At 35.0% G+C, this 17,928-nt stretch overlaps 1 pseudogene; it reads left to right on the forward strand.

The window, feature by feature from the left end:
• The window catches only part of LOC120246770, a 137,489-nt pseudogene extending 127,684 nt beyond the window's left edge, over positions 1–9,805 (forward strand).
• Positions 9,806–17,928: the final 8,123 nt, after the last annotated feature.

The following is a 17,928-nucleotide window of genomic DNA, read 5'->3' on the forward strand; positions in this document are numbered from 1 at the left end:
GTTTGTTCTGTGAAATCATTAATCATCTTATTCTTCTCCAGAACAGTTATCTTGAACTATTTTCATTTTATGACATTATTAATAAGTTACTGAGCTAATGGTTTTGGTTAATTTTCTCCTTCCCTATTGGTGAACATTTTCTAAAATTGGAGGCTTCTGGACAAATTGCCCTGTTTTCAGTACAGCTGCTGTAAAGAAAAGGGTGTGTTGTTTCTGAATTCTTTATGCTATTTTTATTTAATAAAGATTTATATAGTACTTAACCACATGCACTATTCTAAGATCTTTAAAAGAATAGCTGTTATAATCCTCATAACTATCCTATAATATAGATACGTATATTATCTTGATTTGAAATATGAATAAACTGAGACACAGATAAATTAAGCATCTGGTTCAAGGTCACACAGCTAGTAAGTGGCATAGCTGAAGTTCAAAACAAAATAATCTAATTCCAGAGAATGTGATGTTAACTACTTATAATATATCAGTCAATCATTCAATCAATCAGTCAATAATTTCTTACTCATTTGTCTTATTTTCTTCTCCAAGTGGTCATCATAAAATCAGGGTAATTTTTGTCTTCAGCCACCCAACTTCTAAAGAATTACCAGGACTTCCTGTCCTGCATGCTTGAATTCCCTTTCCTTAGGTGATTACTAAGGAAATTATACTGTTATCCTAAGGTAAGGGCTTCAAAGCAATAAAATTACCTTTCCTAGGAGGAAAGGAAATCCAGAAGGTAAAGGGAGGAGAGACTTTCAAGACATGCCAAAAAAGAATAGAGAATTCCTGGAGTTTGGTATTGGGAGAGTGGAGCCCCTTGAGGAGGCAGTTTTTAAAAGTACTTAAATAAAGGTATTTGATTTTCATTAGAAATGGATTTTATTTCTTTTTTTTTTTTTTGTTCCCAGACTTATTGAGATATAATTGATACATGACACTGTGTAAGGTTAAAGTGTACAACAAGGTTATTTGATACATGTACAGATTGTGAAACGATTGCCACAAAATGATTAGTTAACACTTCTATCACTTCACATAATTACAAGATTTTTGTGTGGTGTAAACGTCTAAGATCTAACCTATTAACAATTTTCAATTATGTAATATAATATTATTAACTATAGTTGCCATGCTGTACATTAAACCCTAAGAAGTTATTCATCTAATAACTGAATGTTTGTACACTTTGACATCTTCCCACCTTCCTGCCCCCAACTCTGACAATCATCCTTTATCTCTGTTTCAATGAGTTTGGCTTTTTTAGATTCCACATATAAATGATACTATATAATATGCCTTTTTCTGCCGGACTTATTTCACTTGGCATAATGCTTTTGAGGTTCATCATGTTGTTGCAAATGACAAGATTTCATTCTTTTTGTAGCTAAATAATATTCCATTGTGTATACATACACAACATGTATTCTTTATCCATTAATTTGTTGACACTTAAGTTGTTTCCATGTTTGACTATTCTAAATAATACTCCAATGAACATAGGGATGCATATGTATTTTCAAATTAGTGCTTTTATTTTCTTCAGATAGTTACCTGCAAGTGGAATTGGTGGATCATATGGTAGTTCTATTTTTAATTTTTTGATGAACCTCCATACTGTTTACCCTAGTGCCTATACCCTTTTCCATTCTCCCTAGCAGTACATGAGGGTTCCCCTTTTTCCATATCCTTGCCAGCACTTTTTATTTCTTGTCTTTTTGAAAATAGATATCCTGACAAGTGTGACGTGATATCTCATTGTAGTTTTGATTTGCATTTCCCAGATAATTAATGACATTGAACATCTTACCATGAATCTGTTGGTCATTTGTACGTCTTCTTTGGAAAAATGTCCATTTAGGTGATCTATCCATTTCTTAACTAACTGTTTGCTTTTCTGCTATTGAGTTGTATGAGCTTGTTAGTATGAGCTTGTTACATATCTTGGATATTAACGTATTATCAGATATATGATTTGAAAATATTTTTTTCATTATGTAAGTTGCCATTTCATCTGGTTGATGGTTGCTTTTGCACTACTCTGTAATCCGTGTGCAGTGAGGGAGAAATGAGCCTGTTTGGCAGCGTCACACGCAGCTGAGGAAGCTGGGCACTCACTCATATGTTCTCACTTTCCTCTGTGTGAAAAGTAAGGGGCCAAGAAGAGATCCCCTGGCACTGGCTTGTCCTACCCTGGGGAGAGCTGACATTAGTAAAGTCAAATTCTTTTCCTCTTCAATGTGTCCAATCTCAGATTTATTCTCCCCAACAGTGTGCTGGAGCTTTTCTGCTGGGCTCCTGGACTTTCACAGAGGCTCCATGGTCGTTGAGTGATTGTCTAAATCAGTGATGTCCAGGGGCTCCCAAACCATGGCCAAGGGAGGCTGGATATGGTTCACAGGCCATATCAGGTCCACAGCCAGGACCAAAGTATATATGCCTCTTACCTGGTGCACAGGTGAGCTAGATTTCTCCGTGATCTCTTGGTGTATGAGGCTGGTGACAGAACCAAAGGCAAATTGGCTGTAGCCAAGTATTCAGGGATATGGAGCTATTCCCAGATCTATAGACAGGATCACAGATCAGCACATCAGCTGCTAGGCTGTGGGCTTGTCTTTTCAAAATGGCTTTCCTGGGTTTTGGACTGCACCAGGATTTTATAGTCTCTTAGTTAGATCCCATAGCTCTCACAAAGGCACGTTGGTTTGTAGATAGATGCCAAATTGTTACTGTTGAGGGAAGTATGTGCATGGAATGTCTTCTTTGGCCATCTTACTGATGTCTCTCCAGCTTCTGTTCTAAACTTTCTGGACTGTGTATACTTTCATGACTTAAGGCCAAGGAGGAGTTGCTATTAAAGACTGATATTTGTATACTTTCCAAAGCTAGGCCCCTGGAGACTTGGGATTTAGAGCTGATTTTAATTTGATTTGATAAAATAATATATTTTCTTTAAATTGTATGTGTGTATGTGTATGCATGAAAATTTTAAAATGTAAAAATGTTGCCACAGTATGCATACTATTTCGTAATCTGACATTCAATTTACCATCTATTCCTGTTATTAGTTTCGTACGTCATTGCTCATTCAAAAACTCTTGTTAGATGTGAAATATTTTCTAATTTTGTTACTAGTAATGTGGCAATGAATATTTTAATAGCTAACATTTTTTTTAATTTACTCTTTTACTTCTAAGACTATTTGCTAAATCTAATTATTTTGGAAATTCTGTTCCTGGGTCAAAATGATTTTGTAAAGTTTTGTGGTCTTTAGAAAGGTATTGATTTACATTATTGTTAGCTGGGTATGTGAATGTTAATTTCATCAAATATTTGAAATTGTAATGATTCTGTGCCAAATCTGAGTATTACTAATTTTTAACAAATCTTTAATAATTTTACAAGGAAAATGTTATCAGCGATTTATTGTTTGTATTTATTTGGTTACAAAGGAGGCTTTACATTTGCATTTATTTTTATGAGTCAATTTTTTCTCTCTGGTGCTTTGCCTACTTTGATTCCTTAGCAAATATTTCTTAGGTCTTCTAAAATTATGATGCCACCCTTTTTCTTTATTAGCTGTATTGTTTGGGTCAAGAACTATCAATAAATAGTCTTACTATCTCCTTAACTTTTATATTTCCAGGATACACCTTAAGTATAAATACACATTAATTTTCCTAAGTTAAAGTAACTATCCTGGGACACTGGGCAACATTATAGAAGAAAAAAAATGGCATCTTGATATAAAGGCATAGTCTATTTTTCTTAAAAACACAAACATTTTATTGTTATAGAAATTTGTGTTTAAGCCCTCCAAATACAAGAAGAATCCCACTACCAGTTGATATACTACAATATTGACACACCAAATAGACTTTGAAGCTGTTGTTTCTATTTTATATTCTTATATGTGAGTAAAATTACAGAATAAACATACTAGAATATGAAATACATTAAAATCACAGCATGGTAAAAGACAGTTCTAAGACTAGATATAGAGAGAAATCTTGCTACTCCTAAAGGTTTTCAGCATTTATATAAGCATTTATTAGACAAACCTGAAAAAAATTCTTCCTCATAGGTGCCCTGAGATTGGTTGAATCACTATTATAAAACTTGTCTGGTAGGCTTGCTAAAGTGTATGCAGTGCTATATGTCATGAAGAATTTATATCAGGGTGTTAAAAGTGATTTGAGAATCCCATTAAAAGAAATAACCTTAATCATCCACAATAACATTGCATTAATTATTGATACATCTAATCAGTAGTCTGAAATTGCTCACATCTAATATTAATCAGAAAGGCAGATGGTTTCTCAGCATGACGACATGCTCTTGGTGACTTCAAGTACCTTTATAGTGTTATTATTTACATGTTCCTGAGTTGGAGGAAATTTATCTGAGTGAGAATTAGAAAGATTAGATCTTTCAAAGAAATGACCTCACTGTGGTTGGACTCTACACTCAAAATTGGTGTATACAATATTGTCAACTCATGGAAAATATTGTGACTTCAGTGTTTTTGGTTTTTAACTGATTCTCTTACAAAATAAAATTATTTTAATATATGTATTTTTGTCATGCTTTCAAAAGGGAAATAGAGAGAAAGAGGAGAGAGAGGAGAGGGAGAGAGGGAGAGAGAGGGAGAGAGAGAGAATTATATGCTGAATGGCAATATACCCCTAATGTCCATAATGCAGCTTAAAAGATAAAATATTTCTTTTCTTAAATATGTTTTTACTATTTATTTATTTATTATTTATTTTTGAGAAAGAGAGAGAGATGGAGGAAGGGAGGGAGAGAACAACTAGGGAGGGGCAGAGAAAGACACACACACACACACACACACACACAGAATGTGAAGCAGAATCCAAGTGCAGAGTGTGATGCTGGGCTTGAACTCACAAACCATGAGATCAGGACCTGAGCTGAAGTCAGATGCTTCATTGATTGAGCCACCCAGGTGCCCTGAAGAGAAAGTATTTCTCTCTTAGTCCTGTTGGGTCATATTCTTCACCCTACCAACTAGAATTAATCATTATTTTGAATTTGAATAAGTTTTAACAAATTTCATTTGCTTCTTTATTCTTTACTATATATGTCTACAAATTAGATTAAAGCAATATATGGTATTGCTTTTTGTTTTAATTTTTATAGAAATTGTATCATTATGGCTCATATAGCTCTGTGTAATTCATTTCCAGAGCTATAGAATGCCCCAGTGTATACATATACTGGAATTTATCATCTTTTCTCCTGCCAAGAGAATTTCAGTTATATCTAAATTCTTGAGATTTCGAATACTGCTGCTTTGAGTGTTGTTGTACATACCTGTAGGAGAAAGTATTCAAGTGTTTCTCCAGGGCATAAACCTGGAGTGGAATGGCTTGTCTGAAGCATGTGAGACTCTTCAACTTTCATAGGTTTTCAGCAACTTGATTTTCAGATGGGATTGTGCTCATTTTCACTCTCACTGTCAGTGGCTAAAGTTTTCAGTTTGTTCACATTGTAACTAATTTAAAATTTTTTGTTGGCTTGCTATATGTGATATTGATTTTCATTGTGGTTTTCCTTTACATTTCCATGATATTGTGAAATTGAGCATTCCTTACTTGTATTGACAATCCTATTTTCTCTTTTGAATTATATATATATATATATATGTATATATATATATATACACACACACATATGTCACAGCCTATTGATATTTAATTATCTTGGTAAAATATTTTGCAATTAGCTGCTCACATCTGTGATTTTTTCCCTTACTGTTTTGTTGTCTTTTGGAGCACATACATTTTTATTTAAATACAGCTAAAACTGTAGATAGTTTCTTTTATGGTTTATACTTTTTTTTTGTTTGTATTCTTTCAGAAATCATCCATTTTTGAAGTTAGAAAGGTATTACATATTTTTTTTCTAAATGTTAAAAGTTCTTATTTTTTTCTGGTAATATACTTTTGTATATGATGTGTAATACCAACCCACTTGTATTTTTTACTATATTATTCCAGCATTGTTTTGAAAAGTCCAACTTTTCTCATTGTCGTTTGATTATATCTCTCATCACAAATGACACTTCCCAACACACAGATATCTTTTACTGTGGTTCCTTTTCTGTTCCATTTGTGTGGTGATTTATCAATCAATACCATACTGCCTTTACTATTACTTTTTCAAAACACTTCATATCTTCTCAGGCAACTTTATCTACCCACACGCAAACCAGTTCTATTTCTTAAGGACTGTCTTGATCATTCTTGGTCTTTTGTTATTTTATGTAAAGTTTAGAGTATGTTGCCTCCCACACACACAAAATCATAAGAACTGTTATTGGAATTATTTTCTTTTATATACACAAACATGAAATCGAGAAGATATGTTTCTTTTCAAAGCACATTTTCTAAACTTATTACTGATTTTTATATATTGATTTATCTTTAACATATATATTGATTTGTGTTATTAATCTATCTAAAATCTTTACCTGTCTTATTAATTCCAAAAATGTGTAGCTTCTTTTGATTTCTAAGTAAATAATTATGTGTCAAGACATGACGATATGTGTTATTCCAAATTTTAAACTGCTACTTGTTTGTTTTTCTTGTCTTGTTGCATTAATTAAATCCTTAGTATGATATTTAATACACACTATGACATTTGGATTTTGTTTTATTCAAACTCTTAAAGCTAATATTTCTAACATTTTAATATCCATTATGTTGTTGCATAGGGTTTTTGACAAATATACTTTATTAGCCTAAAATTAGCTTTGTTTCTTGACTGTTGGAAAGTTGTTTACGTATTTTTTTAATTTTAATATTGAATGTGTAACTTCAGTCAGGTACTTTTTAAAAAATTTTTAAATGTTTACTTATTTTTGAGAGAGTGAGAGAGACAGAGCATGAATGGGGGAGGAGCAGAGAGAGAGACACACACACAGAATCTGAAGCAGTCTCTAGGCTCTGAGCTGTCAGCACAGAGTCCAATGTGGGGCTTGACCCCACGAACAGTGAGATCATGACCTGAGCCGAAGTCAGAGGCTTAACCAACTGGGCCTCCCAGCCTCCCCAGTCAAGTACTTTTCTCTGAACCTAGTGAGATAACATTTTTCTTCTCTTTTCATGGCCATATCTAGCTTTAAGCAATGATGGGATGTATAATCTCTAGCTGGTTGGCCATGATCCCAGCTAAAACTTTATGGATTATGTTACTACAATTGTCAGTGTTTACCATATAATTTTAAACTGCTTCACACATTGATATGAAAGCATCTCCTCAATTTCAAATCCCTGAAATAGATTCCCCACATATGCCTGGTGTTTTATTTTCTTTGACTGTTTCTCCCTCTTCTCTCCCTTCCTTTCTCCTTTCCTACTTCCTTTTTGCCTTCCTTTGTTCCTTCCTTCCTTTGTTTCTTTCTTCCTTAGTTCCTTCCTCCCTTCCTTTATTCCCCTTTCTCTTGAGGGGTTGATTCAATTTTATAAAACTTTATAGTTAATTAACGTTTTATGTTTCTTATTGAGTTACTTTTGGTAATCTATATTTTTTAATTTATTGATTATTTTCTCTAAATATTCAAGTTTAGGTATTCAAAATATATTCTTCTATATATCTTTTAAAATATCACTGTCGTATTCCCCTTTCTAATCCTTAAAACTTTTAAAGAATTACTATTTTTTAAGTAAGCTCTATGCCCAATGTGGGGCTTGAACTCACAACCCTGAGATCAAAAGTTGCATGCTCTAGTGTCTGAGTCAGCCAGCCACCCTTTCCCCTTTTTAATTATTAATATTGAATATTTGGAACTTACTTTGTTTTCCTTGATCAGCCTTGTGAGTGGTTTGTCTATTTCATTAGTTTTGCTTTTTTAAAACCAATAGTTGTATATAAGGATCCTCTGTATTGCATTCTTTTATGTTTTATTAATTTCTTATTTTATATTTATAAAGTTTATATTTATACTGCTTATTGTATTTATATTTATACAACTTATTTTCCATTAGCATTTTAAGGGTACAATTATAGTACTTTTCATTACATTTAGTGTCAAGTATTTTCTGATTTCTATTATTTAATCATACTTATTTAGAAATATGCTTTTAAATTTTAATTTATTTTATTTTTCTTTTTTATCTTTTATTTATTTATTTATTTATTTATTTATTTATTACAAATAGTTTATTGTCAAATTAGTTTCCACATAACACCCAGTGCTCATCCCCACGGGTGCCCTCCTCTATGCCCATCCCCCCTCCCCCCTACATCCAACAGTCTCAGTTTTTGTCAGCATTCAAGAGTCTCTCATGGTTTGCCTCTCTCCCTTTCCCCCACCATTTCTCCCCTTCTTCTCCCCCTTGGTCCTCTGTTAAGTTCCTCCTTCTTTTTTATCTTTTAGATATTGATTTATAATTAATAGTAAACTTGATAAGACATTGTTCCTTTGTAATGTAATTGTTTTCCTTTTGAGTCAAATAAATAGACAGTATTACTCTCTTTTCTGTAAATGCCTGAAAACTGTATTTTCTAATTGTCAACTGCAGGGTTAAATGTGCCCATTATTAATTTGTAATCAGATTGTTAAAATTTTCTTTATTCTTCAAAATTTTCCCCATTGGTCTATTTCCCCAGTATGAGAATCTTGTTAAATTCTATTTTACTGTAATTGTGGCTTTGCCCATTACTTTTTACAATTATGTGTATTTTTTCCTAAGACATTTTAGGCTATGATATTAACTTCGTTTTTTTGTTAGGTCACATTCAAACCTTCTGTGGTCTTATGTCTTATATATGCTGATTTTAAGTTGCAAATAGGTTGTGTTTTATCCAAATAACCCCTTTTTATCTTTAACTGTTGAATTTAATAAATTTATATTCTTGATGTGTCAGGGACTTTGCCTGCGGCTTGCCTTACCTGGCACCCAGCACCTCACCCCCCGTGGTCCATCTCTCAGCACCTGCTACTGCTGGTGGGTAAGGAGTTGTTGAAATGTCCAAGAAACTTAATACCTGGAGCAGCCAGCAAAAGTATGGTATCTAATAAATTATGGGCATAGGAGTCTTTGGGAATTTTATCCCCATTGGAGGCTGCTGACCTAGGATGCCTGCAAAGCCAGAAGCAAGTCAGATTCCTGTAAGGCTGCCTGTGCCATAGATTCTAAGGTCAGCAGTGGGTCAGGCCTCCAGGATGAACACATCCAAACATTTTCTGGTCTTTGGCTTCCTTCAAAACTGCTCCAACTATAATTTCTACAAAGAGTTGGAGACATTGGGTGGTGAGCTGCCCTTACTGGCTTACCTGCAGGAGGACCATGGTGATGAGCTGTAGAAAAATGGCAATTGGTGCAGCCACTTCCTCAAAAATGAGGAGACAACTTGTGAGAGTCAAGAGGAAATCATCCAGAATATTGCCAGGCAACTCATACAAATAGGGAACAAAGATGGATCACAGCAACCACCCAAGACCAGTGAATACCCTGGCAATGAAGTTTATGAATATGAACCTGTGGGAGGAAGAGAGGAGAAAGTACCTCGCTAGTGCACTGGAGCAGGTCATGCCGACTCATCCTGAAGACATAAGTCTTTAGACATATCTAAAGACATAAAGAAAGAGAAGAGCAAGCCAATGTTGACTGATGCTGTTGGCCAAAAAGTGGCCGTTCACACACCATCCTTGCTCGTGATTTCTTGCACACAACAGTGAGCTTTATTAACCAGAGTCTATATGAGAAACTTAGTCAGAAATGGAATGCACCGAATGGACAACTCTTCAAAAGCACGAATGGTTAAAATTTGATGTGATGATGATAGTATACCTTCTTCCAGTGGAGATGGAGCCAAGGCCATTTATACAAAGTTTTTATAGAAGATAGGCATGAGATAATAGCTATTTATTTCTTACTACTTAAATTTCTTTTAATGTTTATTTATTTATTTTGAGAGAGAGAGAAAGAGAGAGAGAGAGTAGGGGAGGGGCAGAGAAAGAGAGAGAGTACCAAGTGGGCTCCACACTGTCAGTGCAGAGCCTGATGCGGGGCTTGAACTCACAAGCAGTGAGATCATGACCTGAACAGAAGTCAGACACTTAACAGACTGAGCCACCCTGGCACCCTTATTTCTTACTATCTTAAAGATGATGTTTTAAGTAGCTGATCGAGACAGAAATCTTTGCATTAACATGCTATATTTGAATGAGTTTCATGCCATCTTCTAAATCCACTACACTTTGTGCCTTTATCTTATTTCAGCTATACAGGTCTTCACTTGAAAATTAAATTTAAGAACAGATTGTAAGGCAGAAGTAAAAAACAAAATGCTTTTTTATTAAAAAGAAACAACTTTACTGTTTACTAAAGTGCAATCTTGGGGCATGGTCTTATAGCAGGCAATATCGTGTTTGAGGAGAGCAAGTCCTGGAGACAGATGCACATACCCCTCACAAATGAAAAAATATGTCTCAAAATAGGGATTGTCTTAATTTTAAGGAAGTAACAGTTTTCCCATTTAAAATCCAAATAGTACAAAAAGTTCTGGCTTAAAGTTCTATATTCAAACAATGGGAGAATCAGGCCTCAAAACATGTGTTTGATTTTTTTTCCAACTTGATTTCCTTTTATTTGAGTCAAGAAGGACCAGAGTCAAATAAAAGTTGTGAAAATGATTTAAAGTCCCATGTCCACTATAGCTTCCCAAATCAGGTAACTAAATCACCTTTTCTCTTTCCAAGAAGTCAAAGCTTTGATAAAAAATTTAAGCCGATAGAGTACCAGAAGCTACTGCATATGTCCCATGCGGGAATGTCTGTTAATAATCTTATATTTTTATTTTTCTCCCATATGCCTCAGCTCATCCTTGCCCAAGAAGCTACATACATCTGAATAAAATAGGTTTCTAGGCATAAAAGATGAAAGAACAGTTAGACTCTTAAAAATTCAACAGTTGAAGTGGTTCCCCTTCTTAGGGACACAGTCAGAGTGGAAGGAATAACAAAAGCAAGTCACTTAGGTAGGGACAAAATAAACCCAAGAGAGCTTACATTTAGAAACAGTGCAACCCCAGTCTGTTGTTCCCATGATAAGCATTTCCTAGGATGCTGTTTAAAAGTATGACAGTGGATGCTGGGTCCATAGCACATCTGGCGTCATTCCTCTTACCCAGGAGCACTCCTGTTAACTGTGAAGATGACACTCTGGGGAAGCATATGACCAAAAGTAAATAGGTACTAATAAATACTTTCTTGTAACCCAAAAACACTTTTCTGTTCCTTGAGAGTTTAATCAGAAAAGAAAAATGACTACATTATTCAGCATTAAATACATACCACTTTAAGACTGGGTCTCAATATGATATCCACAATATGTTGCAAATACGAAAAGCAGTCCCAAAAGCTGTGCAGTACATAGGCCACCATTTGGAAATAAATCTTCCAGTAACACTAAATAAATAAACCTTTTTTTAGTTTTTTAGTAACACTAACAATAAATAAATAAAAATATGTATTATTTGTTATTACTAATAGATTTATGCTAATGTCATCCTATTTTCTGCTTTCTGGATATATGACCTCTTCAATATATGATGCGACAATTCTAAACAATATATTTCTTTTGTTTTTAAAATGTCTTCAAAAATTGATTGCTTTACTTTAATTCTTGCTCCCCAAAACCCCTGCCACTGAATTGAAGTTCATGCATTTTATTTATTAGTTTTGAAGTTAATCTTAAAATAGTAACATCTATGCTTTATTAACAATGATTAATCTTAATTAATCACTTCACTTTTCTCTCGCCTCCCCATCCAATATCAAGTTCTGTGTAAACTTGATCCCGTCACTACCCTCTTGTCTTACATCTGAAGTTGTAGGTTGAATTCTGCAGTTTGTTTTACCTGAAAACTCTGCCTAATATTGATTCGTTTCCTGGTACCTATTGTTAAAATGAGGTTTGTAAGTTCATGTTCACAAGGGCATTATCTGAGAGAATTCTGTGACGTTAAGATGAGGATGTGTTCTTCCAAGGGATATTTTAGTTGGTGTCTTGGCAAGGCTGTTACCAGCCTGAAATGGCTTTTATTGGTAGCTTCTCAACATTGAGTTTCGGCACAACACAGATTGTGACAATTTGATACCAAATGGACATCAGGATAGACTTGTGGTATGAATTCCTACCGGGAGACTCATTTCTCTGCTTGGAGCTTAAATCAATCAGGTAAACGTTCCTTCTCCTTTTCCCCAGTCTCTCCTTTTTGTTAAGAGTGCCTTTCAACAGCTTTGTCCTTATGTAGAAGTAAGTCATGGTTCTAGTTCCACATACAGCTCTGCTCCCCTTTCTTCACCAGACTTTCCTTGTTTTTAAGACTAGCAGATGCTCCCTGAATAACCAAAACTTCTGGACCACTTGTCTCCAGACAATGTTTCACTTTCTTCCCTTGTTTTGAGGTCCATAGATATAGGTAAGAATTAAATAAGAAATTTTTAAGTACATTAATGACCAGCTGTCCAAAAGCTTCATTTTACACTTTATTTATTTATTTTGAGAGAGAGAGAGAGAGAAAGAGAGAGAGAGCAAGGAGGGGAAGAGAGAGGGGGAGACAGAGAATCCCAAGCAGGGGATGCAGAACTCGATCTCAGGAACCGTGAAATTTTGACCTGAGCCCAAACGGGAGTTGGGATGCTTAACCAACTGAGCCACCCAGGTGTCCCTGAACACTTCACTTTTTAGCCGATGGTAATGAAGAGCAGAACCATTGAGTTTTGCCGCCTCGGACCACATATAGATGTTTATATGATGAGGAAGTCATTGGGACCTTCTTGGTAATGTTAATTGGCAACATTTATAAAACTTCTGGCATATAATGCACACTCAAGAGTCCCCTCCCTCATCTGTTGTCATCTCTCTGTCACCCAAAGTTTCCTGTTTATGAGCAGCACAGTAAAGCAAAGACTAGAATTCAAGAGCACTACCCACATCCAATCTTCTTTGTAAGACTGATGACAAGTAATAGGTTTTCGTCTTTTTCCATAGTATATTTCTAAGTTCCCAAAGAAATCACAAGTCTAGTGTTATAATTCATTAACACAGAACTTGCCCCAGTTCCTGTTAGGCTGTTAGACTAATTGGAATAAGAACCAATCACATTTTGCATTACCTGAGAACAGCTATAATTTTTAAAAATATATATCTAAATGTAATTTAAATTTTCTTTAATCTTACACTTAAGTATTTGACACACTGAATTTGTAGCACTAAGACTGTACAGCAAAAAAATGTAATATGGTATTATAGGTACCTGATTGTTATTCTAAAGTGTACACAAATTCATAGTTAATGACAAATGGTATAGAAAAGACATTGTATAAACTTTTTTCTTTCCTTATTTAAAAGTCTGCCCTGTCTTAGCTGAACAAGCTGCAACTTAAAGATAGAGTTGAATTGTATGATTGGATTCTCTTTTTAATTGCTCTGTGACAGACTTCACAGAACCATGTCAAATTTGGGAAGAGTTACAAAAGAGAGTTTCACCTGAGTTGTAGCTGTCACAAAGAGATCTGTTGAAACATGGATAATGGGCGTGTGTCCTGGGTTTCTTTGATTTAATTGCCTGAGGTCTTCTCTGTAGTAATATGTCTGGCTAAGGTTTTCAGAGTGAAAGTTGCTAGACTGTAGAGCTATTTAATAAAAACCTTTCTGACTGACTTTCAAGATACTCAGCCTCCCCAAAGACAGGAAAGACTAGTTTGAAAGGAAAAAAAAATAGATTAATTGATCTTCATGTGAAACTTTCTAGATAAGTAGGCAGATATTAACCTTTCTGAAAATTCAGAGTTAAATCCTCTCTACTTGAAATATGTTGTCTTTATAAAGTGAACCGTCCACGAAATGAACTTGAATATTACAGGGTACAAACAAGGAGATGATTATTTTTATCTTCAGCTATTAACACAGTTTATTAGAGGTCCTGGCTCTGGTACAAGGAGTGCTGAGTGAGGTCCTACAGGAAATTACAAGGGAGAAAACCGTTCTGCCCAACTAAGTTGTTAGTCCTAAGAAAGACCTCTGGAAAGCCTGAGAAAAGGGAGCTAACTTTACTGAGCCAAGGGAATTTAAAAGGAAATAACCACCCTGTTTTTGCTGTAATTGGTCCCTTTGAGTCTAGCTTTGCCTGAAGCAGATATAATTTCAAAAGGAAGTGGATAACCCACTTGGGTTCTTCTTTAAAAGATCTGAGGGGAAGCATGGGATTAAAGATTGGGGACATATTCCTTGGAGCTTTTCACTGTCATTGAGGCAGGATCTCCATTTAGCTCATGGGATATCTTGGACTTTTCTTGAATCTTTTATTTTTACACTTTATCACTTTCCTGAGTTTGCTGAGTCCAGTTGTATAAATATCTGAGCAGTGACTTTTAAAACCTATGCTTAATTGTTAATGCTGATAAGGAAGTACAATTCCAAATGTACACACAACATAGTATAACTGTATCTATCTATGCATATCTACACATCTACCTATTAAAAATAAATGAGTTATTATCATGTTGATTAGAACCATGCAATTATTTCTGAAATAAAATGATTTCTTTCTTCCCAAAAAATCATGAAAATAAAACAAAGATTTATTAAACATCTATCTAATAAAGAGAAATGTGCCAGGTATTAGTAAGGATACAAACTGAAGGCATGTTCCATGGCTGTGAAGTACTTATGATAAAATAATGGACACAAAATAACTTTAACATATGATGGAAGTTAATGAGTGCCACAAGAAAGATTAATGAGAGTTCTGTATTAATTTAGAATAAGTGGTGTTTCTTAAATTTTAGGTATCAGAATCTCTGGGACCTTGGAAATTATGCAAATTCATATCCCCTCTCTTCTAGAATGGACCTAGAATTTGCAATGTTAATTCAGTCTCTATGTTATTATAGTGACTTGTCTGCAGAACACAATTGCAGAAACATCTCAATAGGTAGAAATATTTTTTATGGCTAAGGATGACGAAGAAAAACAGTGTGCATTGAGAACATAGGACTTTTGCTGGCTCTCAAAACTAGAATTTTGACAGAATGGAGATAGAGAGAAAGGACAATGCAGGGCGATAGAAATAGTATCCAGAAAGGCATGGAGGAGTTATTCTCAGAGACTGCCCCTGAAACAGTAGAAAAGCAGAGATATATGGACTTGGGGGTCATCCAATAATTAGTATTCTAAAGTGCCCAATACAAAATGACTACGCTGACTTCTTTTGTTAACTTCTTTTATTTTGGAAAAAGAGATGAGATGGGAAAGATCATGGGAGAACTAGATGGCAATAGTTGATGAAAATATAGCTTGTCTGAGCTGTGTTATCCAAGTGAATATTGTTAAGGAAATATTTAACATCACACTGTCTTTGCAGCCATGTTTGTAAGATAAAGATGATGTCTTTCTACCTGTAGTGCTCTGTCTCCTTTATTAGGGAGAGTAAGATTTCCTTGGTCAGGCAGCCTGTCAGTGAAGAGTGCTCTTTTTCTTGTCTTTTCTTTTAAGCTTAGGAACTGCTCTTGCTCTGGATTTGCTTCTGTCCTAAAAGGAAGCTACATCAAGTAATATCAAGTAATAGGTTAAATGGATTAAATAAGTTAACATTAGCAAATTATTCTAACAGTGGTCATTAATATATAAATTAACAATAGGATAAAACAAAGCAAAAGAAACTGCTTGGTTTCTGTCTATATATCTCTTTAGAATTATATAAACTGTTGCCGAAACTAAATTCAATTCTTGCTACCATGCATTTTCCTTCCATTCTTAATCTACTTTCAAGTTTCAGTGTTCTTGGTTGAACCCTGCCTTCTGACAGTGAAGCTTTGCCTACTTCAGTATTTCTGAAACCTGGCCACGTTAACTCTTTAAATTTATAAAGGAGTTCTAATTTTATACCTACAACCTTTCTTGGTTCCACTTTGTTGGTTCAGAGAGAAAGGTGTTTTTAATAATTTTTCTATTGTTTCACATTTCTGGCTCCACTAATGGCCCTTAGCATCTATGCTGGATATTTTCCATCTCCTCTTCCAGATCCAAACTCCTAACACCATATCTGTGTCCTAGTCTCTGACCTTTATAGTCTGCAGCACCAGCCTTCTTTGTCCTATGGTTTGGGCAATAGAAAGTCCTTGCAAGGGATCAGAGTGTACGTCACTGAATGGCCTCAACAAAGGAGAGCTTACATGAATCAAAGAGACAGAACTATACACATTTCTAGAAGGAAAAAAAAGGTTGTTAAATGCTGTTGCCTTTTATTTAGTGCCATTTGGGAGTTCTTTTCCTCAGGCTTCCATCCATCTCTAATGGCTCTGCTCTGTTGGTGTAATCCAAGGAACTTGAGCCTGTCCCAACACAAAAAGCTCCCTAACTTTAGAAGATGCAGCAGAACCTAAGGACATTCCTGAGAAAAAAAGAACATTGCAGAAGCATCTTGTGCCAACTCCATTTTCTTTTTCTTAGATCCATCTTTTCAGGCTTGAGGGGGGAAAAGGCAGCATATGGAGCTAGACTACTTTTTAGAAAAGGCAAATTTACCCTTTCCAAATGGTTACCTGCACCATTACTCTACATGATAATCTCTATGCTAACCGAACATGTTCTTCATCAGCATCCTTCCCAATACAACATTCCAAACAGCCACTCCCAATCAGTTAGAATTGGCATTCAAGATGAAGTGTATTTTTTATCCATTCTAAGAATAGAGGGACTGAAAGAGCTCCCAAGTTCATCCATGATATAGTTTAGCTCACCACAGAAGGAAGCTTATATATGAATTTGGAGCCATCATCTTGACCAATAACAGAATTTTCCTTTTTTTACAATTTTGGAGAAATGTTGGGTTAAGTTGAACAGCTTAAGCAGTCAATTTAGAATTTTGTATATGCAAATATGCATTGCTCATCTTCAACAGATGAGAGCAGTTTGTAGCTTGAATTAATCAGACTTATTTTGGTTGTAAGTGAGGGAACTCCAGGTGGAATGAGTTCAGTAGGGAAAGACAATTTATGGATACCAAACGACAGAAATGCATGACAAAAGTGAGCAGTGGTTCAAAGCTGACGTAGAACCAAGGAGAGGGATACCATAAGGGTTTTTTTTCCCTCTCATATCTTATTTCTGCTTCTATCAGTTTTATTCTTTACTCTTTTTAGACTGCCTCCTCTATGTCAGGGAACATTCCAGTAACATTTCCAAAGTAATACCTCAGGGCTTCACAAAAAAAAAAAAAAAGGAGATTACTCCATCCCCCCCCCCCCCCCCCCCCAGTTAAAAGAATACAAGAAGGAAGCACACAATGGGCTTAGTTTGGGACATGCCCTGCAAGTAGAATATTATAATGGTCAGCCCCTAGATCCAATGGTCAAAGCCTAGAAATGAAGAGTTCAAAATGAAACACATAGTGTTTTTAGAAAGAGCAAATGTTATAGGGCAAAATTTGTTTGATGATTAAATCCTATTATTGTACAGAATAACTTGCAAGGATCTCTAATCTGCTAAATATCCTCTAGAAAATATTGGTTAGTTTTTTTTTTAAGTTTATTTATTTATTTTGAGAGAGACTGAGACAGCATGAGCAGGGGAGGGGCAGACAGAGAGGGAGTGCACCCTGTGCACACAGGGTATGTGAATATGTTCTTAAAATTTATTTACTTTTACTATCCCTCATATCAAGCAACATCCAAGTCAAGGCCAGAAAACTTTTTCCTGTCAGAAGCAGACTTTTTGATCTTTGGCTTTTAGGGTAGATTTGTCCTTATGAGTTTCTTTTGATGTGCAATTATTTTTAAAGAACTTTCCTTTTCTTTTTTGAAATAGTTGTATGACATTTATCTTAGAAGTCAGATGAATTAAAATTGAGTTTTGGGAATTAGAGGGTTTAAAGCATAGATTGAAT

This window comes from Hyaena hyaena, unplaced genomic scaffold (assembly GCF_003009895.1).
Source record: "Hyaena hyaena isolate Hyena2069 unplaced genomic scaffold, ASM300989v1 scaffold_482, whole genome shotgun sequence".
NCBI lineage: Eukaryota > Metazoa > Chordata > Mammalia > Carnivora > Hyaenidae > Hyaena > Hyaena hyaena.